General features: G+C 34.3%; 1 long non-coding RNA gene and 1 other non-coding gene across 2 annotated transcripts in view; one reads left to right on the top strand and one right to left on the bottom strand.

Annotated features, from left to right (window-relative positions):
• Positions 1–26,695, bottom strand: part of LOC135322248 (uncharacterized) — a 247,762-nt gene that overhangs the window by 158,751 nt on the left and 62,316 nt on the right. The window lies entirely within an intron of this gene.
• Positions 16,975–17,046, top strand: TRNAV-CAC (transfer RNA valine (anticodon CAC)). The gene has a single exon. It is a non-coding gene; the product is annotated as a tRNA-Val (tRNA).

Raw genomic sequence — 26,695 nt, 5'->3', positions numbered from 1 at the left:
AAGTTCATTTTTCCTAGTTACTGAATAACAATGCTAAACTATGTACATATTACAAGGAATGTAGGAACAAACACTTTTGATTGATTATATTATTGCATAGAATCATCAGAGAATTGCGAAGTTTGCCCTATTATGTCGCTACCAGGAGGCATGCAGCGTAACTACTGTAAATGCCTAGCTCATTCAAGGTAGCCGCTCAGCCATTTGGAGAAACGTTCACTTGACAATAACTTTGAAACTTTATATATTGATCTGTCTAATTTCAACCAGAGGCTTTTCTCAACATTCCTTGCAACCCATTGTTACCAAAGTTGGCATTTCCTGAACCCCTGCTGTAATTTCCTGAGAACTAGTTGGACCATCACTTTCATGTTGTCACCTAACATTTTTGCCTAATTGATAGAGACCATGCTTTCATGAAGATGGTTGTTGCAGATCAAGTTGGCAAAATGTCAGACTAACCGTTAGCAGGTGAATGGCTCCCAAAAAGACACTGCACATCCTTCAAGACATGGACTGAGTGATTGATTCATCTATTCATTCAACAAAGATTGAGTAAGTATGCATTTATTATACAACAATGAATTATTATAACATCTGTCTATCTGGAGCTTAAGTTCTATTGAGTAGAGACACAACTAAATAGTACTAACAACATATAGGTATATTACATATTATACTAGAACATAAGCACTAGAGAAAAACTACATTGGGGTAAGAATAGTAAAAAATGTTGGGGGGAATTCTCTGAATTTCCTTATAAATGCTTATTCTCACTTAAGAAGTAACATTTGTGTAGAGAAGTAAGTTTTATTTTGAAAGGATTTCTCTAGCTGCTGGGTTGAGGATACACAAGGTTTTCTTAGAGAGAGTGGGAAGGGAGAGAGAGTTTGAAGTTTGTCATCTGTGAGTCTAGTTAGGAAAGCAGTTCTAAAACTATGTTGGAAATGTTTGCAGTTGGACCAGGCTTGTAGCAGTGAAGGTGATGAGTCAGGCTTTATTCAGACGGGGGAGAACCCAGGGAATTTTCTTACAGAAAAATGTGGAATATGAGAGAAAAATAAAGCATCAAGCATGATTAAAATATATTTGTTTTGAACAAGCAGAAGAATAAAATTACCATTAACTAAGAAAGGGAAAAGTTTTCCCTTGGATCAAGTGTTTGAGGAAGGTCTAGATGTTAAGTTTGAGATATCTATTTGAATTCAAGTAAAGATGTGAGTGAGCATTTAGATATCAAAGTCTATTGTTTATCTAAAAGAGAAACCTGGGCTTAAGATATAATTTCTGTATTTTTAAGCTTATCTGAGGCATTTACAGTCAAGAGACTAGCAGAGATGACCAATGGAGTTGACTGAGTATACGCAGAGATCCAAAGATTGAGTTTTGGATTCTACAAGGTTAGGAGAATGGAGAAAAGAGAAGAGTAAGAAAAGGAAAGGAAAGGGGCCAGCTTGGTAGCAGTATAACCATAAGATTTTGGTATCTTGGACATCAAATAAAGAGAATACATTGAGGAAGAGGGACTAATCAGTTGTATGAAATGGTAAATGCAAAGTTAAAGATGATTGGTGGACCTGACAAAAGGAGTCACATGAACGATGTCCATTTATCTCTTCCACAAGTTTTTTTCTCATACCTGTAATCACCTTTGTAGTCCCTTCTGAACCATTTGCCAATTGGTAAAAAAAAAAAAAAAAAAAGATTACTGAGTAAATTAGCTAGTCTAAAACATATTCTTTTAGTATTTAATTTTTGATACAAAGTGATTAGGCAATTGACCAATTACTCATCTACTGAAAAAGCCATAATAAATGCTGATTCATGAGGCTTTCTGAAGATCATGTCTTAGACACCCTTTCAGTCTATACTCACTCTTTCATTACATCCTCCAATTGCCTGTCTTTAAATTACCTCACAGAAGATAGGAACTACTCAATTTACATTTTCAGCCCAGTTTTCTCCCCTAAATGCCAGAAATGCATATCCAAATACCCACATAATACTTTATCTGAGCTTTAAATAGATATCTCACATTGTTTTGATAGCTTATCTACCATAATTGAAATGGGTTAAATTTTTTACTCTAATAAGATTAACTTGGAGCAGCCACTGGAGTCCATCAGAATGTTTTTGTTCCCTTTTCTTATTTAAAATTAATTTTCAGTTGGAATATAGTAAGTTCTTCTGATTATTACCACATGAATACAGTTTACCATAAGCTAGAAGCTCAAGATGAAGGAAAGTTTAGTTGTTTAGATTTGGCAATAAATTCTATGCACTAAAGAAAGGAGGATTATTTGCTTAGATCTGCAGCAGAATTTTCAGCTCAATTTAGATTTTAGAATGAGACTACTGTACTGAAGTGAAAGGGAAAATAAACTCTTGAAGAAATTTTCATGAGTGAAGAAAAATACAACAGCAAGGCTAAGATAGGGAAAATATGGAAATAGAGAAGATGACTCTAGTGTAGTCATCTATCTATCTATCCATCCATCCATCCGTCTTTTTGAACTGAGGCTTCTGCATCATGAGTTGGAAGCACTGCAGAAACTACAGACATTTGGAAGGCTAGATTCACCCCATCTATTAGAGGCAATAATAAATATGGCGGGGAAACTGAAAGTTTATATATTCAGTGACAAAGAGTAGAATGCACTAGCCTATGCCAAAAATAAGCAAACCCGTATGCTGAAAGTATAATGAAGCTTAACAAAGATAAAAGTTAACATCTTTTACCAAAAAATAAAATTTTCTAAGAAAAAAATGTAGACCTCATATTGTTTTTTCCCCTTGCTTTTTCCCTGAAAATGTCTAAGGTTAATTTTCAATGTGTATATAGAACTTCAAAACTGAATGATTCTTCTGGTCAACAAAGCCAGCCACAGTAGAACATTGGCCAACTGCAACATCTCTCATAATGTCAGGAATCATTATAGGGCTCACGTCAGTAATTGGGGTACCAGACACTGCACGGGGCAACTCATTTAACCTCCACTTGATTTCACTGACATATTTTTGCCTTTCATTTGTTTTTCTGGTTCCATGACAGCTTGCCAAGGAGTTGTGCATCTGTTATTAGTAAATCTGATTTTATCTTGTGTCAGACAGGAAAAATGAATGATTGACATCAACATAACCTTTTGTTTCAGGGAGATTCAAGGTACTGTGCATCAGCAGCAGTGATACAGCAAATGTATTAGACATATTCAGCTTGACAGGAAGCAAATATTGTACTTTGAAGCAACTTAAAAGTTAAAACAAAGGAGAATGTCATGTTTTCTAGTAACCATGAAAAATGTCAGCTTACTGGCTATTATTTACTCTTTTTTAATGTAAGAAAGAAGCAGAAAGGGCCTGGTTTCTAAGACAGTTCAGTAAATTAGCATTTGCCAGTATACAATGGATGGATATTCCATAACAGGTTTCAAAGAAAACATTTGAAATCCAGAAAAAGGTTTTCCCCCTTTTTAATAACCTCTGATTCATTATTGTTCAGCATGTATGTGTGAACTATTCTTGAGAATCCAGAAGGTTCTTGTGAAAGGTACAAATGATTGTCATTTTCATTTTTTGGTTATATTTACACCGAAATAAGCCAAAAGGATAGCAATATTTAATGTAATCTTAGAGGAAAAGTGGGGCTGAATGTATTAACTATATCAGTCTATGTAGCAAACACCACACAATCACACACCCCCTCCATCCTAATTACACCTCTGTCAAAAGAAATATTTAAATGCCAAAGGCTTCTGGAAGTAATGGGGAAAAGCAGTGTTAGGTGAGGCTTTTCTGAAAATATGAGAAATTTGTGATGAAGTGTGTTAAAATGGAGTATATTTGTACAGAAATCTGGGAGAATTGAACAGCCAAGGCAGTTGGAGGGGACAAACCATCAGCAGACATCATCTGTTTGTCACGAAGGCACCAGTGCTCATTAGCAAAAGGAATTGTTCCCTGTACCCACAGATGTCCACCCTGGTTGCCTAGAGTAAACTATGTCCTATGCCGAACAGGAAGAGCATGAAGGAAATTACTGTCAGCATATAAGAAGAATGTGGTTTCTCTGTTTTCATACTGCGAGAATGCTAGACTTAGTAGTTCTCTAGTAGGCTCCGTCAGTGATTAGAACTTTGAAAAATTTGTGTCTGTAGAAGGATTAACATAAGCCCTGATGACTTACACCTGAGTAACAGGTAGTCATCTGACAGTCAGTTTAACGTCACAGATACCTCATTTTTGTCAATCGCACTCATTTGCGAGCAATCTGATCAATTGATTGAAAAGTCAATGATCATCTTTTGCTCTATAGTGTTTTAGGTTTCTCAAGAGAATCTTATTTTTCTTCCTATAACTCACACAGGGGAGGCACACACCAGTGTTATTGTTGTTTTCTTTTCTGTCTTTTTATAAAAAATGGATGAGGGCATAAATGGACAGAGGTATATGATCGCACATTTAACAAGCAGTACAAGCATTGCAATGCAAATGGTAATGTGTTATCTAGTTTCTACCTGTCTCATTTAGAATTAACATATTACTCATTTATTAGTAACCAGAGTCGAAAGTTCACTAACTAGTTTATTGGCTTGGGATCTGATTTAACAATGTTCTTTTCTTTCGTGTAAGAAGTAAGTCACTGCTAGTAAGTTAGCCATGGACTTCCTGAGACTTGAGTCCTCTTCACTGATACTGTTAGTCTACAGCTTGCTGAAAAATACTCATAAAAGTTTTCTTAAAAATAGCTTTATGTAACGTATTTCAGGAATCCGAACTTGCACAGAATTGGGAAAGGTCTTCCCAGCAGTTTACCATAGGCACAAATAAAGGTGAGTGAGGGAAATGGCATAAGTGAAATTCATGTGTTCTTAAATATGTACATCAATATAAGAATAAGTAAAGGAAATGGAGCGAGGAAGACTTACAAAGTAAATTTTGCCATCAAAAATGACTGCCATCCAGTCTCCAAATTAATTGGAATTTTAAATTCAATTTTAGGTCTAATAGATATTGTTAGGAAATTAAACAAGGAACAAAAAATCCTGTATGAGTACAGGGTAATTGCAATTCTTGGAACACAATACAATAAAAAGATCCAATTACTAACCATATTTACATGCTGAATAATGCCGTTAGTTCATTATTTGCAACCAATTGTATTGTATGAACTCGGAAAGGGGATTTTTAGAAGGGTAAAGCCAATATAAATTGAGTTCAATGAAAAAAAAGTCATTACAGTCTCTGAGACAATCTTAATTCAAAACTTCTAATGGGCATTAGTAACATTTACAAATAAACGAAGACGTCAGCTTACAGCAACATTAGGATATTGGGAGTCATAAGAATTAGCTGTTTGTTGAGAAATTATTGTTGTTTAGAACATTACAGTGCTCTTCAATTATCAGACTAAAAAATTCAAAGAAGGGAAATGTGATCTTGTGGTACACATGTAATTTCTATTATACCCAAATAAGGATAAGATTTTGAAGCAGAATTTAACATAGTGTGCCTCCCAGGGAGACAGAATCAAATCTGCAAGGTTCAACAGGATTCTACCTGCATCGATATCCACTTATGACTATACCTACCCATGGTAATTCTTTATTTTAGAAATTTATGATGATAATTCAAACGATTTATTGAGAAAGTTCAAATAAACATGATAGAATAGTAGCTATATGTGCTTACTAAATAGTCGGCATGCACAATTTTACATATAAATCTACAGATAATAGGTGGTAAAAGCTTATTTTATAAGCTTCCAGTTCTTCTGTTCTAGTAATAGTACGGCCTCCAGCTAGGAGTGAATAAGGAATTGCATCCTATCTGGTCAGATTAGGATTTGTCTTACACTCATTTCCTCATCTGTACGATGTGAACTATGTTTCTTCTATGAAGGCTTTTATAACTAATTTGCAGAAACTCTTTTTCAATATGCACTTGTTCAAAATATACATAACATAAAATGTGGGTAGTATTTCTAAGCAGGCCTTATTTTTATACAAATTTCCTGCTTCTCACTGCCCGTGACAGTTTGGCTTGGTCAGTATTTAGCCTTAGATCTTTTCATAATTGTTGTTTTCTAATTTTTTTCCCTGTGTTTTGCTAACAACGTTCTTCCTCAGTGAGGTATGAGGGCATGGGGAATGGAGACAGAGGCTCATAATGTCAGCTAAAGCATATAAGAGAAATTAAAATGGAATTCAAAGGAGTAAAAGATCCTCTTTTATGATTAAAAACAAAACAAATGGAAGAAGCAGAAAAATGTGGTTACTAGAAATTATTTTCTACATAATGTTAATAACCACCCTACTTATTTGCAGTATTTTACAATCATGTCTACCACTGGATATAGTGTTAGGACCTCCTCAAATTCTACTAGTTAAAAATCAAAGCGCATCCTATCTTGTAAGAAATGAAACAGGCTGAAATGAATCAAGATGGTCATAAGAGTGGAAACTGACTGAGGTTGGGTTGGGGAGGTATATGGGAAGTCTCTGTTATTTCCACTTACTTTTCTGTAAACCTAAAACTGCTCTAAAAGAGAAAGTCCATTAATTTAAATGCTAGAAAAGAATGCAAAGTATCTTCTGTACAAACAACCCACGAAATCAGTGTCTTTAAGATGTTCTAAAATGAGATAAATCCATTTCATTTAATATTAATGATCACTATACAACTAATGGCTATTTCATTAGCTTATATTGTTCTTAGATTTTAAAAGGTATTTCATAGCATTTTATTAAAAATCATCCAAAACTTTGATGTTGCCTCTTCTCATTTGAGAGTTCACAAATTAGAGAAAGCTGTTCTCCGCTACAACTTTCCTTATATAAGACAGTGGCACTCAGCACATCTAAAAGTGCACAATGTAACAGAATTACCTGAAATGCTGCTCAGTTACAGCACAAGTAGATTTACTAAGCATGTGAACTAAGGCAGCTTTCCTTGATGGCAGGCCCAGAGGACTAGGTATGGGTACATCTCTTTCCCTGGAAACAGTCATCTCTAGCTGTTTGATTTTGTTTTTGCCTACTCTTCCTCATCTAATGGATGTCAAAATAGCACAAAGTTTTCTTAAAGTTGTATTAGGGATGTTTGGTTGATTCTATAAATAGAAATGAAAGAAATGATGGTTACTAACCTAATTTATAAATCATGTGTACTCTATCCTCAACAATCTTCAGTAACTGCTTTCTAAAACTGTAATCTAAAATTACACTTGATGTGACAGCTGCCATTCTAATCAGTCCAAATATTGAAATTTCAGCCTCTCAGTTATAAGTAAACAGGCAAGTTCAGGTTAATCAACATATGTATTGAACAGAAATGGACACAAGTGGAATTCCTACGTCAAAATATTTCATTTTTAATAAAGGCTTTTCTGGCATAGCTTTGGTGGCACTAAAAAAAATCAATTATTCTTGTCACTAAAATAATCACATTTTATAATAAATCTTCACACTGAATGCTGATCTGAAGCAATTTCAATTGATAAGGTTTTCTATTTTCATTTTTCTTTCCCACTTTCCTAAAGAGATGTAACTGTCAACTCCCAGCAGTTCTCAACAGCTAGTGTTTCCATCTGTGGGCAGTGAGAAGATCTGGCTTTCACTCTTTTTACCATGTGCACATTCAAACTGGTTGAAAAGCTGTTGGACGTCATTGTTCTCACAGATATTAAAATGCTACTAAGTTGTATTTCCCCTTTTTTGTTTTTCTCAAATACAACAAATGTGGCACCCCCAGATGTCTAGATGCCTGTAAGAAATAATTTCTGGAAAGAATTTGCTGGCTTTAACACACTTAAGGACCAATGGAATTGAAAACAAGTAAAGGGGAAGAGATCAGGAAGAAAGTGGCAAAAGAAATGAGAATCAGTTAGCAGTACAGTATAACGCCTCATTCCATTTAATTACATTGATATTTATTGACCTCCAATTACACACACGGTGCCTGGCGCAGTGGGTGATCCAAAGATCAATCAGACATAACTGCATTGTCCAGAACTCAATCTACTGAGACAAGAAAAGCATGTAAAACAAGGCCAGTGTTAGTAAGTGATGTAATTGAGCTACAGACAAGAGCAACTTAAACAAAGGGATGTGAGATTTCATGTGATTGAATAATCTGGGAATCATTTACAGAGGATAGACCAAGAAAGATGGATGGAAATTGTAAAGGTAGGGAAGGCAGCTGAAGTACCAGGGGCACTGTGAGCAAACTATGTAGACAAGAAATGTCCATGTTTATTTAATTAATCTAAAAGAATTCCTTATAGCTAAAGGTTATTACTAACACGTTCCTTTCCACCATATAGGTCACCAAAAGCACCTATAGCCATACATCTTTGAGAACTGAATGAGTTTGCTTTCAGACTTATAGTCACATTGTTATTAAATGATTAACCCTTTCCTTGAACAAATGCATTGAGTTTTGATGCCTGCCCAGTAGTCCCCCAAACATAGTAAATGTTATAAATTTGAATAAAATTGAACTTAATGTGTTCCCTACACAGAAAATATGAAAGGGCTATAACACATATAACTTATAATGGATAAATACATTTACTAACAGTTGTTAAGTAAATATTTGAGATTTTACCTCAATTTCAAGATACTATGATAGCCTGCTACAATTTTATTGGTGTTGGCAGATGGCACAAAAATCCTGAGTCAGAGATAAAGGACAGTTTACCACTCATCATAGTAACAGTAGCTAGAATATCCACATTTTCTTTTTTTATTGAAGTATAGTTGATTTACAAAGTTATACTGGTTTCTGGTATACAGTAAAGTGATGCAAATATATGTGTATTTGTGTGTGTGTGTGTGTGTGTGTGTACATGTGTGTGTGTGTGTGTAAATAAATAAATAAATAAATAAATAAATAAATAAATAAATAAATAAATAAATATCTGGGCTCCCTTTTTTGTTCCATTGATCTACATGTCTGTTTTTGTGCCAGTACCATGCTGTTTTGATTATTGTAGCTTTGTAGTATTATATGAAGTCAGACAGGGTTAAGCCTCCAGTTTTGCTCTTTTTCCTCAGGTCTACTTTGGCAATTCTGTTTTGGTTTTTTTTTTTTTTTGTGCTTCCATATACACTTTAGGATTATTTATTTTAGTTCTGAGAAAAATGTACTGGGTAATTTGAAAGGGATTGCATTAAATCTGTAGATTGCCTTGGGCAGTATGGTCATTTGAGCAATGTTAATTCTTTCATTCCAAGAGCAGAAGATATCTATTTCTCTGAATCATCTTTAATTTCCGTTATCAGTGTTTTACAATTCTCAGCACATAGGTCTTTCACTGCCTTGGTCAGGTTTATTCCTAAATATTTTTTTTTTTTTGATGAGTTTTTAAAGGAAATTTTTTTTTTTTGCTTTCTTTTTCTGATATCTCATTGTCAGTGTAAGGACATATAACAGATCTCTGTAGGTTAATTTTGTATTCTGCTACCTTTCTGTATTCATTTATTACTTCTAGTAGTTTTTGTGTGGAATCTCCAGGGTTTTCTATATATAGTATCATGTCATCTATAGATAGTGATGGTTTTACCTCTTTCCTCCCAATTTGGATACATTTTATTCCTTTTTCTTCCCTGATTGCTGTGGCTGGGGCTTCCACCACTTGAATAGAAGCAGTGAGAGTGGGCATCCTTGTCCTGTTCCAGGTTTTAGCAGGCAGGCTGTCAGCTTTTCACTGTTGATTGTGATGTTGGCTGTGGGTTTTTCATAAATAACTTTATGTTGATGCGTTCCCTCTATACTCACTTTGGTAAGAATTTTTATGATGAATGGGTGTTAAATTTTATCAACATTCACTGCACACATTGATTTGCAAGGGTTTTCTCCCACTCCTTAGGTTACTGTTTCATTTTGTTGATTGCTTCTTTGGCCGTACAGAAGATTTTTAGTTTGTACTCACATTTATTAATTTTTATTTTTATTGCCTGTGCTTGTGGTATCATATCCACAAACACTGACTGCCAAGACCAGTGTTAAGGAACATTTCCCTATGTTATCTTCTAGGAGTTCTATGGTTTCAAGCTTTACTATTTAAGTATTTGATCCATTTCAAAAAACTACTTTTTATACCAGTCCTATTAGGGATATACTATTAAATTCCTTTAATATCTGAGAAAATAGAGCTTCAAAAAAGTTAAGTGACTAAGCCAAAATCACACGACTGGTAAGTGGCAGGATTTGAAAACCAGGCAGTACTCAAGCCCACTGTCAACTGCTGCAACACTGAGTAACAGTGAGAAGAAAAGCCAAACCATAAAGAACAAAGATGGAAGAAATCTATCAGGATATGTCTTCAAGTTTTAGTTACTACACATTTACAAAAACAAAGCAAAATCACATTTTCCACTTTTAAGAAAAGCAGCTTTGCTGTTTTGCTATTTTTACTATTTGTTGTAACTTAGATATTTTTACAATCTCAGTTGAAGACAATAAGACATTCAAGCAATAGTTTTAGAGGCACCAACATAGCATTCTACTAAGCTAGGGAAACTCCCAATGGGCTCAATTGTTCCTACGAATCATATGGATTTAGAATATGAAAGAATGATTCAAGGAGGGAGCAAAAGACAAAGACAACCCAGATAGCCTGATAACCTGAATGTTCTGCTGCAGTCCTTAACCAGCTGTATTTCACAAACACTGTTCCCTTTGCCTCTGCTTCCCTTTCTTTGCCATATAAATGCTGCTGCTTAAGCTCATTTTGATATGTGCATATGTTTCAGGGCTCCTTTGTAAGTTCTATTACAATGTCATTTATAGTTTTATTTGAAAAACGTATCTATTTATGTGTTGGTTTCAGTAGAGTGAAATAGTCATGTTTTTCAATTTATATCCATTGCCTTTTAATGCTTCCCTTAGCAAATCTAATACATTCACTTTATATGGTTTTCCACAATTTTGCAGTTCAAACGCATGGCCTTCTGTTACTTTCTTGAGAGTAAACACTCTCGAGACATTTAATATCTATGATTTAGACAGTGTCGTCATTATTATAGTGATACAGTAGGAACCAATGAAAATATCAGAATACTTGAAAAGTAATTTTGTATACATAATATCACTGAAATGAGATCATGTTCAAATAGCCTAAAATATTAAACTAATCTCCAGTATGGCAAGGCTAATATTTTCTATCCCATATCTTGCTGGATGAAATGAGTCATTTATCATATACGATGGCTTTTGAAATACTTCAGAACCATAGAAAACTCTAATAATAGTGAGTTTACACAGCTATAAAGGGAAAATGGAAACAACTCTACACTTTAAAAATAATAGTTTATTACAAAAATGTATGACTCAATCTGGGAACTGGACCAGAAAATTTTAAAAATATATTATATATTTTAATTTTACATACAAAAATAGATATGTTTTTTAGTAAAATCAGATTGCTGAGTAAAAGCAATACAAATATACGGCCACTTTAACATGCCAGCTTCAGTCTCTTACCAAGAAGCAGGACTGGGGTTTGCACCCAGAAGACATCCTTGAACCTACCTAAACAGGGCACTTTCTACTCTTTCCTCATATAATATATATTCCTTAAATTCCCCAATACTCACTCTATCTCTCTTTCCAGGGATTATACAAAGAAAGAGTTGATAACTTTTTTTTTAAACTCCCAATAGAGCAGTAGTTCCCTATGAGCCAAGTAGCTTCCCTGACTGTCAGACAAGCCACACTAACCATGATGCAAAGGATGAGTTCCATTTCAGTAAACGTGTGTACATGTGTTTTTTCCAAGAACCATCATATGAATTTGCACATGGTCTGTAATAACTCGAGCATAAGGCCAGTCTGCAGTAACTCTATAGAGCACAGCAGAACCTATCAGAGAAGTCGGTCTATATGTGCTTAATCAAACTGATATGACAACAGCCTGATTAACAGGAGCAAGTGTGAGAAGGGCTTCACCACTAGGTTTATTTATTCCTTCTCCCACTTCACACGTGTTTATGGAGGGAATCTTACATTCTTAGCACTATGTTAGACACTAGGGGTACGATGAAAACAAAGACTGACATGTTCTCTGTCTCTTGGAGCTTATAAACTACAGGTAATTTCTGCATCTGATTATTACACTGCATTTTTGGGGAGGAATGTAAGGAAAAAAAGAAGAAGCGATAGATAAAAAGGTAGGTAGATATTAAGACTCTTTCTTCTATCACCAAGAAGTCAATGTCTTAACTGCTTCCCATTGACTCCACCCTTTTACACGAAATGATCCTATTTATACCCAAGTCACTTTTTATACCCAAATAGTAGAATCACTATTTAAAAACCTATATAAGAAAACCATTTCTCTATAGAGAATGCCTAAATATTTCTTTAAAACTTTCAGGAGAATTCAGCAACTATCACTTGAGCACCTACTGTGTGCCAGGGATAGGAGAAAGATACAAGTGTCCTTTACTGGTACTGCAGAATGTTCCTTTACTATGAACAGGAAACAGTGGAGAGCAGTGTGGAGGGGATTGGCAGATGAAAAAAGACAGAGAGGAGGTGGGACCACAGTTGACTTTTCTCAGGCACTGCTACCTTTTCTCAGTATCTTGAGGGATGGTAAATATGTTTTTTAAACCACTAGTATGTTAAAAGGTTTAAGTCGGCCTGGATGGTAACAATACAAAGACAATGAGTAATTTGTCAATATTTAAGAATCAGAGTATTTTATGTAACTACATATTTCTAGCTTATCTTGAAAATGTGAAGGTAGCTGGCACGACACCCTGCAGCCAAGGCATCCTCTCAGACCCTCACATGCCTCCCTCACCCTGCTTCACCCACTTAAGCCACCTACTTAGTCTCTATCAGCTATGGGTTCCCAAAATTGCCAGGTCAGAAAAACCATCGAGACTCTTGACTGAAAATGTAGATCCCAGCTCACCCTCGAGAGATGCTCACTCAACAGATCTAGAATAAAAGCAGACTCTGAACTGTTACAGGCATCCTACATGACTCTTTGTAAACAAAGTAGTGGGGGAAATGCTGTTGTAGGTATTTCAGTTTTCAGCTCCAAAATGATTAAGAACATGCTCGTACGCTCACAGTAAGAGTCGGTGATCTCAACCCAGTATTGATTAGCGGGAGTTTCGTAAGTGTGCAAGTAGAAATCAATAACCTCATACATTTTATTATGTGTGAGGAGATAGATAAAAAAATATAAATATAAACAAGATTATACTGTATAGCACAGGGAAATATATACAAGATCTTGTGGTAGCTCACAGAGAAATAATGTGACAATGAATATATGTGTGTTCATGTATAACTGAAAAATTGTGCTCTACACTGGAACTTGATACATTGTAAAATGATTATAACTCAATAAAAAATGTCTTAAAATATAAATATATATACATCCATGTGAAAAGGATTATTGATGTGCTTAATCTCAGTGCCCTAGATTGATGCAACATAGTGTTTAATGCATAATTACAGCATCTCCTGTGGGAATCAGTTGGAGTTTTTCTGAATTAGGTCAGTACCAACCATGGCTCCACACTGATACAAAAGTGGCTGAGGTACTCGCTACAAAACAAAATAAGATTAAAAAAATACAGATTACCCTCATACGTGAACTTGGCCAAGAGTCACCAAGATGGGTATGGAGCCTTGGTTTCACATCATTATGGATATTAATCAGAGATGTGCTAATAAAAGGTTCACAAACTCCTCTCAGGCATAGGAGGAGACCCTAATTTGTGGGATTCTGTCAATTTCTATGATGTAACTAGCCCTGCCATGGCTAATTTCAAGCCAACAGGATGATGTCACTGAACAAGAAGCTGAGGACGAGAAGAGATGTGCTCAGTCACCTATGATAATGGCACAAGATGAATCTAGCACATCACATGATTTAATAATTACCTACAATTTAAGTGCTGAGGACAAAAAAAAAAAAAAGATCCTTGCTTTCAAGTCTTTTATCATGTCACTGCAACTTTGTCATATACACACAAAAATATGAAGAAATATAGCCTTCTTTGGTATCAAAGGAGGCAGTAATGATAAATACTATCATTCACTGAACATTTACTCTCTCCTGACCATTACATTAATAGTTAATTACATACAAAGATACTACATTTATAAACACATATACAATATCTAGTTAACTGAATCCTCACTATGTTCTGGACAGTATTCCTAGCACTTTACTCTATTATTTCAATGATGTCAGCAGTATTTTTCTCTCTTTCAGAAAAGGGAAGCAAAGTTCAGAAAAAATATACAACTTTTGTGATACCCTGCAACTGGTGAATATGAATATTGAATCTGAATCCAAGTAATCTGACTTCAGAGCTAACACCTCTAACCACTAATCCCATCACACAGACAATAAATGGTATCAGATGTCAGCACAAGGAATGAACACCCAGGCATAGTGGTTCAAGGTGGATTCATACTTGTGTGACCTGTGAACCCTTGCTCTCTTCAGATTTATAATCAGGAGTTAATATTGCCAATATCACTGAAAAATCAGGATAAGTAATCATATTACAGAGTCTGTCGCCTGAAAATCGGTAAGAAATACATTAACATGACAAAACAGAGAGTAAACCAAATTTATATGGCAACTGTGATTTGATATTTTGCATAAATTCACAAAATACAGTCCCCTGAAAGCTTTATTATAATAAAGTTAATTTTTTCCAATTTAAAGTAGAAAATATTTCCATTGTTTTCAAACATGTAAGACAGCTGATCTCATTGCCAAATTATCGTTATTATCCTCAAAACTAAATATAACTTTCTCTATTTTGTCCAGTATTTAGTATTGCAAGGATGCCTAGGAGAGGCCTTCTTTTTCTCTCCCTACTGTTAACCCCTCTCACTCAACTTCTCTCTCTTTTCCCCTCTCTGTCTGGTGGCAGGGAAACTTTCTTATACTCTAACTTGAAAATATATCTCTAGAGTCTAGACTCTAACAAGATGTGGATCACTTCTGATTTTTTTTTCCTTGACTATATTCTGCATGTTAAATCTGCACACTAAATGGTTTCCCATGGTTCATTTCTGGTGGTCTCAGTAACAGAATAGATCTAGAAGGAAAGGAAATAATAGGATGAGAAGTGATGGGCAGCAGTTTGCTCCTCCACCAAATCAAGCAGCCCCATGGTAAGAGCACCTGCTACTCACTGCATTTCTGAAACAAAGAAAGAGGACTTTGGGGTGGGAGCCAAGCGACTTTCTTGTCCTTCTCTGTCAACTGTCCCATTCTGTTCTGGTAATGCCTGTACAACGGTTGCTCTTTGTAAAGACATTCTATCAGTTTTATAGCTAGAGAATATTTTATCCAGATTCTGAGATTTCTGTTAGCATTCCTCTGTTTTTCTCTGATTTCACACTCTTACATATGGCTCTATAATTATTTTAGTGACAAGTTGAGAAAGTCTATGCCAATTGTTTTGAGATAAATATAATTAAAAAACCTGTCCTAGGAGCTCTTACCCATTTGGTTCTTTGGATTATTTCTAAGATACAAGTTCTATTGTGAGGTTGATGTCACTCTTCAGATGCTCCAGGATTGTTTATTTAGTGTGAACCAGGTCCAGATGTGCCTAAGAATATCTGCTCTCATCCTCTGAGCAGCCAGAGCCCAGGGGTCCTGTTTAGTCCACCAAAAGGGATAAAAAGAAATGCAGAAACAATGAGTAACTACAAAGCCCATACCTAGTACTCTTCTAACGAGCACACCTAAACCATTTTATTTAATCTTCATAACAATCCTAACAGCAAGGAAGTATAATTATCTCTGTTTTAAAGAAGAAAATGCAGTGGCTTTTGGACTTTATATAACCTGCCCAGTAACAAACTATGTGACACAAAGTCAAATTTTGAACTCAATTTTTGTCTAACGTCAGGAGCTCAACTCTAATTTACATATGTAAGTGATGAGCTTGTACTAATATTGAACACTGATACAACAAAAGACACACAGTGAGGAGAATGCTTTTAAATTATTGTGGCTAATCAGAAAATGCACAGTCTAGAAAGCTCCATAATAGATCATTCTATCAATAACAAAATAGTAATTCTTTGGGGGAAATGTAAAGTGTTTTGAGAACACAGGGGAAGTTTTTAGTTTTTATCTAAGACTCATCTACACATTTTTTATTAGGCATATATTTCATAAAGTGTTGTCAGAGGAAAGGAATTTTAGAACTAAAATCTTAATAAAATTTCAAAATTCCCAAAATTTCAACTTCAGTCTGTACACAACTGTTTGCATATTATGATCAGAGAAAATATTCAGGGGAGATAGAAATATACCATGATAACACAGTTTTGGATTTTCTTTTCCTTTACAGATCAGACTTACAACAGCTCTCATTGCTCATGTTGGAAAAAATCTAATTTCACAGCCAGTTCCAAAATCCTGCTGTTTTGCTGTTTCAGCAGAGCTTACAGATATGGGAATGAGTAGAGTCAGCCCTTATTGTAGAGAGCTATGAAATTTGTGATTTCAATATCCTTCATATATAACTTTTATTGCTAATGTTATATTTCTTTAAATGAATGGGATTTCTATGGTGCTAGGCCCCCTAAAGCTAGTAAGATGCTGTAATTGATCTACATATCTGCAAAGCCAAATGCCTCATAAGCAACTCAATTAAAATATCCAGAAGGTGCATATTCATACATGTAGAATGAACATAAGGTGGAGGAGGTAGGTGTAAGCTAAAGTATACTAACATTTTATTTAAGAACACTGGAAATTGAAATTATAACCTTTTATATTTAAAAATTGGGAGGTTAAAACTTTCTCCTAAATTTCTTCATTCTGAACACAGCAAAATTTTGCTGTAAGTGGAGCCATTTCCTTAAATTCACTAGGAACAACTGTCCTCCGATTTCTATAAAATATAAATTAAAAAATCTAGATCCTAAACAGATGAGTTTGAAGAGTCAGATTTCATTTTTGTCTGTTAGGGGGAGGGTATAGCTCAGTGGTGAAGTGCATGCCTCACATGCATGAGGTCCTGGGTTCAATCCCCAGTACCTGCATTAAAAAATAAATTAATGAAGAAACCTAATCACCTCCACCCCCCCCCAAATTCTCATGTTTATCATTTTTGCCTACTGACTTCAAAATACTGTTAATTTACATTCCCAATGGACATGGCTTAAAGATTGGTGATATCAGAAAAAAAAAAACAACACAATATAAGAGCAGATAATATCCGTAGGTTTATCAATCCTCAAACAAATAAATATTTAAATCATACAAGCGTAAACTCTATTCTCTAAATATTTATCTCTAACAAAGCTGAGATAAAAAAGCTACTCTTTAAAATTTGAGACTTAAAAAGTATTTATATTGCTAAATATCTATAAAATCTGATTTTAAATATTTTTTGCTAATACTAATCATATTCTCCATTCATTTATCAGTAAATACATAAATAAATGGTAAAATCTTAAGTTACCATCATCTTTAAGCTTATCTTAGGAAAGAGGTGTCCCTAATGTGACTCAACTAAAATTATTTTCATCAAAACTCTAACAATTGTATTTACAGTAAATGTTTCTAGGATCTGTGGGCTATATACATAAAGTAGAACATACGAAAGAAGAGCAAATTATATGTCATACTGATATTTCTACATATAGCCAAAGATAATTAAAACAGGGCAAACAACATCAATCAAATGTGGTCTGTGATCACTGGAGAGGAAGTGCCACCAATTTTCAACATTTGTGTTTGTTCCCACTACTTCCACCAGCATCTTCCGTACAAAGTTCAATATATGTTTGTTTTGTACTTACCGAACATTTACTTTCTTTTCAGAACTATGAACAAGTTATTCTATTATACACCCCACTTACACACACCAATACATTCCATTAGCTTATAGGCTTATGCTGTAAAGGTTTGCAATTCACCTGCTAAGTGCCACTGGAGCATCTATTCACTATCACTCAACAGTACTTTCACTCAATTAATCCCCCTTTTTAGCATTTTGTATATTCACCAACCCAGAATAGGGCAGAGATCGCAAAACCACTACTGCACACTCATACAGGCTGGGATCTCTGAGAAAGATGAAAGCTACAGACTTTCTTCCTAGAAAAATGCAAGTTTAAATGTACCCATTATTTCATCCAAGTTTATAAATGCATCTTGAGGCTAATGGTCTTCACGTTGGGGAAAAAAAAAAAAAACCCTTATTGTGAGAGGAGTGATGAGGCAGGCTTACTGAACCTGGCTGGTTAACGAGGGAAGGGAAATGCCAGGCTGCTAAAAACAGATTGTCTCTCTCATCCCTCAGCTGGCTCCTTGGTTCCAAGGACACAGCCATACGAGACATTTTGTGTCCCACAAGTGCAGCACTGATTCCCACGGACACGCCCCAGTATCTTTTTCTTTGTTCCCTTTCTCCAGCCGAAGTTTCTGTTTCAGGGCTGAATTTCATGGGAGGAAAGAGCCAGTAACAGAAGACTGGCACCACTGGAATGAAGATAAGGATGGCAGAGGCGTCCAATTAAGGGACACCCCAGCCTGACAGGGGCTGGAGCCGTCCTGATCTGCTCCCTGGCTGAACACTTCCCTCTTGAGTGTTTTCTTTTTGCTTTTTTTAAAACTTCCTCTCTCTGAGCAGTAAAGCAGCTCCTTTTTTCACTTTGTCTCTCTGCCTCCACTGAGAATTCTTTCTCAGCTAGGGGGCAAGGACCCACACATTTAAGGAGAGGATCTTGCCCACACATTTGGCGGGCTTTCCAATTAGGGGTCGCTCTATCCGCTAACAGTTACAGAAAACTTCAAACATGACAGAGTATCAGGCACCTGACTTGTCCTCCTAACATAAACAGTTAGTAATGTGACAAAATATGTAAGAACTGTTTTTCAGATATTTGACGACAGGCATGGCAGTATTATGATCTTTGAGAGAGAGGAAATAATAAAGATGAGACTACAATTCTCTGGTTTTCTGCCTAAAAAGGTAAGACCTGCCTTTTAAATTTCATATATTTATTTATTTTTTAATTTTAAAACCAATTTTGTTTTTTGGGGGGAGGTATTTAGGTTTATTTATTTATTTATTTAATGGAGATACTGGGGATTGAACCCAGGACCTCATGCATGCTAAGCACCCATTCGACTACTGAGCTATACCCTCCCCCACCAAAAAAAAAGCTGCCTTGTTTGATTATGACACAGGCAGTAGACACCCAAGCAGAACAACACAGCAGCCTTGCTGAACTGAAGAGATAGATACTGAAGTTTGGAGAGATCAAACTAGATGGAATTTTAGGAGCAAAGTAATGGAAAAAAATCTATGTAACTAACACTCCAGAAATATGCACAGGGGTCCCTCATGTATTTGGATACATCTTAAGGGGCACACAGATAGGATTTAACTCCACTTGACCAGGCCAAAAAAAAAAGTTTCTTGAGATTTGTATATCTAAATAATTTCTAAAACTCATGCAAACCAGACAGATGTTGGGTTCCAATCAGCAGAGTCGAGCGACCTTGTTGCACAGTTGAGGCATCCAACAGAGAATCAAGCAAAGTCAAGCCCTGGTTGTAGGGATAAAGGAGCTCTAAGAGTCAAACTACTATGAACCCATCCTTACAAAGTATAAAAAGCTTTTAAAGAATGCAGTATCTAAACTGCCCTTCAAGTACTGTGTAGAGGGAGAGAAAAATTCCAGACCCACATCAACAGAGAATTTCAAATGTCCAAGGATACAATATGTTAAAAAAATTCCAAAAAATAATTGACATTCATTAAAATAGTAATCTGTATGCCCAAGAAGCTCAACAAAACTAAGCAGAATAAAGAAAACTGCACCAAGGCACAACCTAAATAGAAATTATTAAAAAAAAATAAATACACAAATTTTGAAAACTAGCCAGGAAAAAAAATGTCACATTGTGTATATAGGAATAAAGAATGTGTATATAGGAATAAGGAATGACAATCCAGTTATCTTCAGAAACTATGCAAGGCATCTTAGAAATTTCAAAAGAAAAAGAATTCTTTTTTTTTTTTTTTTAACATTAGAGCTTCACTACCGCTAAAAATGCTAAAGGAAAGCATCCTAATGTCATGTGAGGTATCATAGTGGTAACAAGAGGAGATACCGGTGTCCATAATTAGCACAGTTACTAACTCAAAAGACATTTTACTTATGGTTTTATAATTTGTTATATAAACTTTTCCAATATTTAAAAAAAATCTTGCAGTTTTTATCACTTCATAACTGATATTTTTTCCTGAAGAGATCTTTTCTTTCCCTGGTACACATTAGATGAATGATTGTATTAGAAAGGGTAGGCTAGGTTGTAATAACAATGACAGTTTGTTTTTTCGATTATTTAACTAAGTTAGGTGTTTCTCATTGGCAGGTCGCTCTTCTCTATATAGTAATGTATTTACCAAGGCTTCTTTCTTCATATGGCTTTACCATCCTTCACAGATTTATAATCATCTGATTCTGAGACTAGGAACTGTAGTCTCTGCTCACGGTCAGGAAGAAGATATATGGTTTTGTGATGAACAGCAGCCTTCACCACAATGGTAAAGGTAAACAGCTCACAGACTGCTAAGTGTAGTTTGGGAACATGACATGGAACTTTTATACACACAAAATCCTAAACAATGTATGTTCAAACTTACATTAAGTTCTGGAATAATTATGAGTTCAGAGATGCACTGGATAAAAGGAGCATCTATACATGATATTTTTCATTATTTGCTTCATATTGAGGAGTATGTTTTATAAGTAAAAAGTGATGATATTCTGATTACAAAAGTAATATGCATTCATTTTAGAAACTTGGGTATTACAAAAAGGAATTTTTTAAGTTAGCCTTCATTTTACCGTATGATACAGTCATTGCTAATGCTCATACTATTACCTTCCCATTTTTATGCATATCATTTACACTGTTTATGTTTTACAGTATAAGAATTGACATAGTAAAAGATATCAGGCTGAACCATAAGAAAATGTTGATATTCAGCAGTTTTGAATTATAACAATGGTAATTGCCTATGACTTACAGTAACAAAGAGGAAAAAAATTATAAAATACATTTTATCAGTCAGAAAATTAAACTATTCATGGTTGACTCCATAATGTCATTCTAAAACATGTGGGGCAGAAATAATTAAATTGGCCTTCTAATTCATATTCTTTTATAACAAGTTTTCTGAGATCATTCTGTAAGTTTTCAATAACCATACTTGATGAAGGAACTAACTGGTGAACGTAATTCTATAAATCTCAATTAGTTCGCATAAAGAAAAATAAATATTTATTGTTAAGATGCTTGGAACACAATCATTGGATGGGAAATAAGTTTTACATATATATAGATATATATAGATATAGATATAGATATATATATATATATATCAAAGCTATCTAAAACAAAAAATAGCATTTTAACTGAAACTTGGTGAATAAGCCTTTAAAAAAAAAACCCTGCTGTTTTATGGGTAATGATATTTCAGTGTAATGAACATGTTCAAATGTCAAGTGTATGACAGATGAGCTAATGTCTATGCCATTAAAATTGTAGTTTCACCCAAAAGTTAATGATCTTTAAACTTGACAAAGGTAGGTATTTCATTAAGCACCTAATGTTTCCCTAATTTCATGAGATACGGTAGAACCATGAGATAAGTTATATTATATTCTGAGTAAAACATGAAGCAAATTATTAACTTAAGCAACTCTAATGTAGTAATTCACTTTAAGTTACAGAACTTTAAGACTGGATTCACTGAATTAATTCCATTTCACTTGACAAGACTGATGATGCTTCAACCAGAAATACACTTTATTAAATTTTAGTTAGCCTCCTAAGTTTCTGTTTGTTTAGATTATTGAAGTGAAGTTTTTACATCTTAACGTGGTTGTTTCTGCAAAGTCTTTATTCAATCATTTCCTGTTCTGAAAAATTACTTTTAAGATGACAGCAATGAAATATAACACACACATCTGTCAAAATATGAAGTTGTGTCTTTCTTTCATAAGAGTTTGTGTATTTCAGCCCATAAAGAAAAATACATTAGAGTGCATGCCTTTATGACGACTTGATAAATGAGGAAAACACTATCCATTTGCTAACTATGAAAACAATTTTGAAATATATTTTTGAGGTTTTAGAGCCCTAATAAAGTTCAATCTTTCATTTAACCGATGAAAATACTATGTATCATAGACTTTCAGTGACCTGATCTGTTTCTTTGTTACTGGTTTTCCTCATCATTTCCTGGCTTCGGACCTCAAGGATTTTGCTGACATGTTTCTTTGTGATTTCAGCTCTCGGATGGGTACAGGTTTTAAAATTACTATTTTGTGGCTTATCCAGTTTGTGCTTGTTGTTAGTTTAGGAGTGAAGGTCCCTTGTGTCTTTCTACAACCTATTCAGAAGTGGAAACCACAGTCAGATTGTAATTTTGTTTTCTTCAAAATGGTTGATCTGATACCAATCATCTTACCATAATCAGAAATAAAAGTCCTTGTTTAGGACCTAGATCATAACATAGAGAACTCTATTCAATTTGTTATAATAACATATAATGGAAAATAATCTGAAAAGAAAAAAAATCTATATATGTATGTATATGTATAACTGAATCACTTTGCTGTACACCTGAAACTAACATTGTAAATCAACTACACTTCAATAATAAAATTAAAAACAAACAAACAAACAAGTATATATTCTAGGAACATACTATAATTTTTTAAATGTTTTTTTGAGTAATAGTCATTTTACAATGTTGTGTCAAATTCCAGCATACAGCACAATTTTTCAGTTATACATGAACATATATACATTCATTGTCACATTTTGTACTATAATTAATTTAGCAAAAAATTAGAATAAAAATGTTTTTTCATTATCATCTAAAAAAAGTCCTGTTTAATTTTAATAGAAAATATACAACTACTCAGTGAGAAAGTATAAACACTAAAATAAGGCATCAATTACAAGTGTTATTTCTTTAAATTCTGAAATTTCATGTCATTATTGAGCTATCTGAAGCAACCTTCATTCTTTATCAATGTAAAGATTAAAAAAAAAAATCCCTCTACACAAGTATGTCTTTACCTTTGAAGTTTCATAACTAAATGACTTGTTATTCATCATTAATTATTATTCATTATCAATTTCTTCTGCACAATGGTGCTTTAAAATCTGCAGGATTTGTTATTCTCTTATTAACTAATTAAATGGATTTTTCCTTCCAATATAAACTTTGGTTATATTCTCAATACTATATATTAATTTACCTCTTTATGAACACCATTTATAGCTACTGGATAATCTTCATCCTTCATAGAGTCTTGCCTGATTATTTTAACTGTCCTTTTACTTGGATTCCACTATATCTTAAAATATGCTTGCATGTACAATTTAGTTTTTAGTCTTCCATTTGATTCCATTCTATTCCAGAAGGATGTTTTAGTTGTGTAATGATTTTTTTTGCCTATGTCAATTATCTGAGCTCTCATAATCTTGATTTAACATCTTTGTTACTTTGATACATTATTATCTACAATTCCTTCCTCCTTCCCAAACCCTTTGTCTTATATGACTTTGTTGTGTATCTCACAGACATACACCTCTGAACATCTTAATATTTTTGATCATGTGACTTGATTCTTCAAATGGTATGTTACTAGGTGTGATGCCAGGGAAGGGTTAGAGATCTGCTTGCACACTTGAGCTTGCTCTCTTTTATTCCTGTCACTGCCATGAAACAAGCAGACCTTGGCTCACCTGCTAGGTCAGGGAGTAGAAAAGACATTGGGAGTGGATCTGAACTTAACTTAGAATGATCTAACCAATGACAATTTGTATCAGCAAAGACACTGCACATGATCTACAGATAAGAAATACAAGATTACTGTTTTTAGCCACTGAATATATGCCCTAGTGTGTATGTATGATTGGTAGTAAACACTGATTGATACACACTGATTATACACACATGCTCAATGAATTCATGTTCTTAATATTTTCAACTTCAGCCTTGGGGTAGCCCTATGTAAATTTCCTATTGTGATAATTTAATTCAACAGTTCATTCTCACTGTTTGTACTTCGGTTTCCCTCTCTTATTTTCTTTCCTTTTTTACACAGAATATATCTTTCAGTGTTGTTGCATTTCTTCTTTATTTTCTTCTGCCTCCATTTTGCTCAAGAAGGGAATTCTGTCAAGTATTGCCTCATTTTGGGTGACTTTCTTTGACTTTGGGTGACTTTCCCACTACTGTGAGAGCTGTTTATCTTCATAGAACTGCAGCTTAAAGGCTGAAGAGTATATACCGTATTTATTGCTAGGTCGCCTGAAGGAAAGGCAAACTCAGCTAAAGCAATGATCAATCTTGGTTGGTAGACTTGCTATGTATTCTTTAAGCTCAGATTTTATTCAATGGGTGTCTAGGGTTTACTCACCCTAACAGAAGTACGTTTTATTCTTCTAGGGAAGCCCATACACTTTGGAGACCGGGAACATGTCAGCTTCGGCAACTGTTTCCTGAACTTTAAATATTTTGTACATCAGCAGTCATTCTCACTCAAACTCAAAACAAGAACATGAAATTAGTAACGGGAGTTTTGAGTCTCTGACTTTGTTTATCATTGAAGGAGGAGGGAGATTTCAATGTCCTTTTTTTCTCTAAATTCCTACTTCCTTTTAAGACATTCTCCCATTTTCTCCCATTAGGTCATGTTGCCTAGGTTTTCTTTATTGCTATGAATAGTGTGAATTTCTTGTCAGTTTTCCTTGCACTTTTAATTGGTCCAAATGGCATTAACATGAATAGATTCTAAACTAGATGAGAGACAGCTACTCTTTGGATTTTTATTATTTTCATACTGTTCTACTTTCTTATCTCTCATACTGTTTCTCTACAAATAGAAATATATTCCCATTAATTTTCAGAATTTTGCCACTTAAGGAATATATCCATTTTGGGGGACACATGGAGGATGGTGGGGACAGGATTAGAAGCTGACTAAAGCAGCAGATTTCCTTTTCTTCTAGTTTTAGAAAATTATTATTTAAGATTGTGCCTCTTTGTCATCTTTGGTTGTTGAAGATTTCGCTGGGCTTTTAATTATTTGTTTGCATTTAATTGCATTACTGTAAAACAATACTGTTGTTATTTGACTATTTTACCTGGAAATTGTGCATATTACTTTGGGCTTTCAATTACTTTTGTGATTAAAACTGAAATTAATACTTTCAATCTTATATTTAATCCTATTTTCCTTAAAAATGATTTATATATTTACTTAGCAACATTTTGAATTATAGCTCTATGATTAAATTTGGAATATGAGTCTTTCAACTACTGAGTTACTTGACAGCTATTAATGCATTTCTCAGTTTTCATTAGTCTTTTATCCCACACGATGTTTCTTTCTGTGTTTCCTTTTACTTACTATGTTAATGGGTATTCCTATATTAGTAAGGATGCTTTGCTAAAGTCATCGTTAGTGACGACTTCATACATGCTTGAATTTCTTTCCTGTGGTTGCAGGTCAAATTAGGACCACACATATTTGTGTTTCATTTTCTATAACTCTTTAGTTATGTGTCTTTTACAATGTAAACTATATGTCATTCTCTCTCTTTATGATTGTTTCTTTAATTTGTAATAGCATGCATTCTCTGCTGAGTTCTAGTTAAAACAGGTGTTTCATTTTTCAGACTGACGGTCTCAAATCTCCAGAACAGTGCATTAGAAACCTTCAGAAGCATAGTTAATTGAATAATTGAACCAGCTCTACTAATTGCTAAACCCCAGTATTTGCATCAGTTGAAAATTCTCACAAGTGCACATTTAGAGGAAATGCAGGCTCTACATAGATACAAAAGGAATCCCCAGTCCCCGATGTACTGTTGATTCCCTACAGGAAGAACATGATTGAATTTGAAAATAATCATCTTAAATTAATTGATACATTAATAAACAAATACTGTTCTCTTCCCAACAAAGGTTAAACACGAATGATGTACTGGGAATCACCAACAGACCAGAATATAATTCTTTAATCACAAACACTTTGGGCTTTTCTTACCTATTAAAATAGTCAATGGATTTTATACCAGATGTGAAGGTTATGTGCCAAAATGTAGATATTCACAAAATGAAACTTCTAAAATAATTATAAAGAGAAAATAATGCCACGTGGGGGTAAATGGTATAAAAAAATTAACACTGGCAACTCAATATTCTGTCCTAGAAAGATTTGATTTATATTATGAAGGGAGAAATAAGAAATGTGATGCATTTGTAATATTTGTATTTAAGATCAATCACCTTTTCAATGTTTGTATTAATTTAAAACCATAACCCAGTTGATCAATAAAAAATGACTTATGACAGGAGATGTGTAAAAAGAGAATATATTTATAATGTTTCTAGGGTTCCATGGATAGAGTAAAGCTTCAGATTTTCCAAAGACAACATGATGAATTGCTCCAGATATTTAATGAGATCACACTAATACTGTTCTTTCCTCAGAAATTTACAGGCTAATGTAATGGTGAGGAAAATAAAATAATATTTTGTTTAAAAATTGCATATAATTGAGTTGATGAACTATTTGCTCAGTTCCAAACCACCTTCTTATACTTTGGTCATTGTGGCTGGACTAGGAAAATATTTCTGCTTGG

The sequence above is a fragment of the Camelus dromedarius genome, chromosome 10 (genome assembly GCF_036321535.1).
Source record: "Camelus dromedarius isolate mCamDro1 chromosome 10, mCamDro1.pat, whole genome shotgun sequence".
Lineage (NCBI taxonomy): Eukaryota > Metazoa > Chordata > Mammalia > Artiodactyla > Camelidae > Camelus > Camelus dromedarius.
The sequence above is the reverse complement of the archived record's forward strand: the minus strand, read 5'-3'. Positions and strand labels throughout refer to the sequence as shown.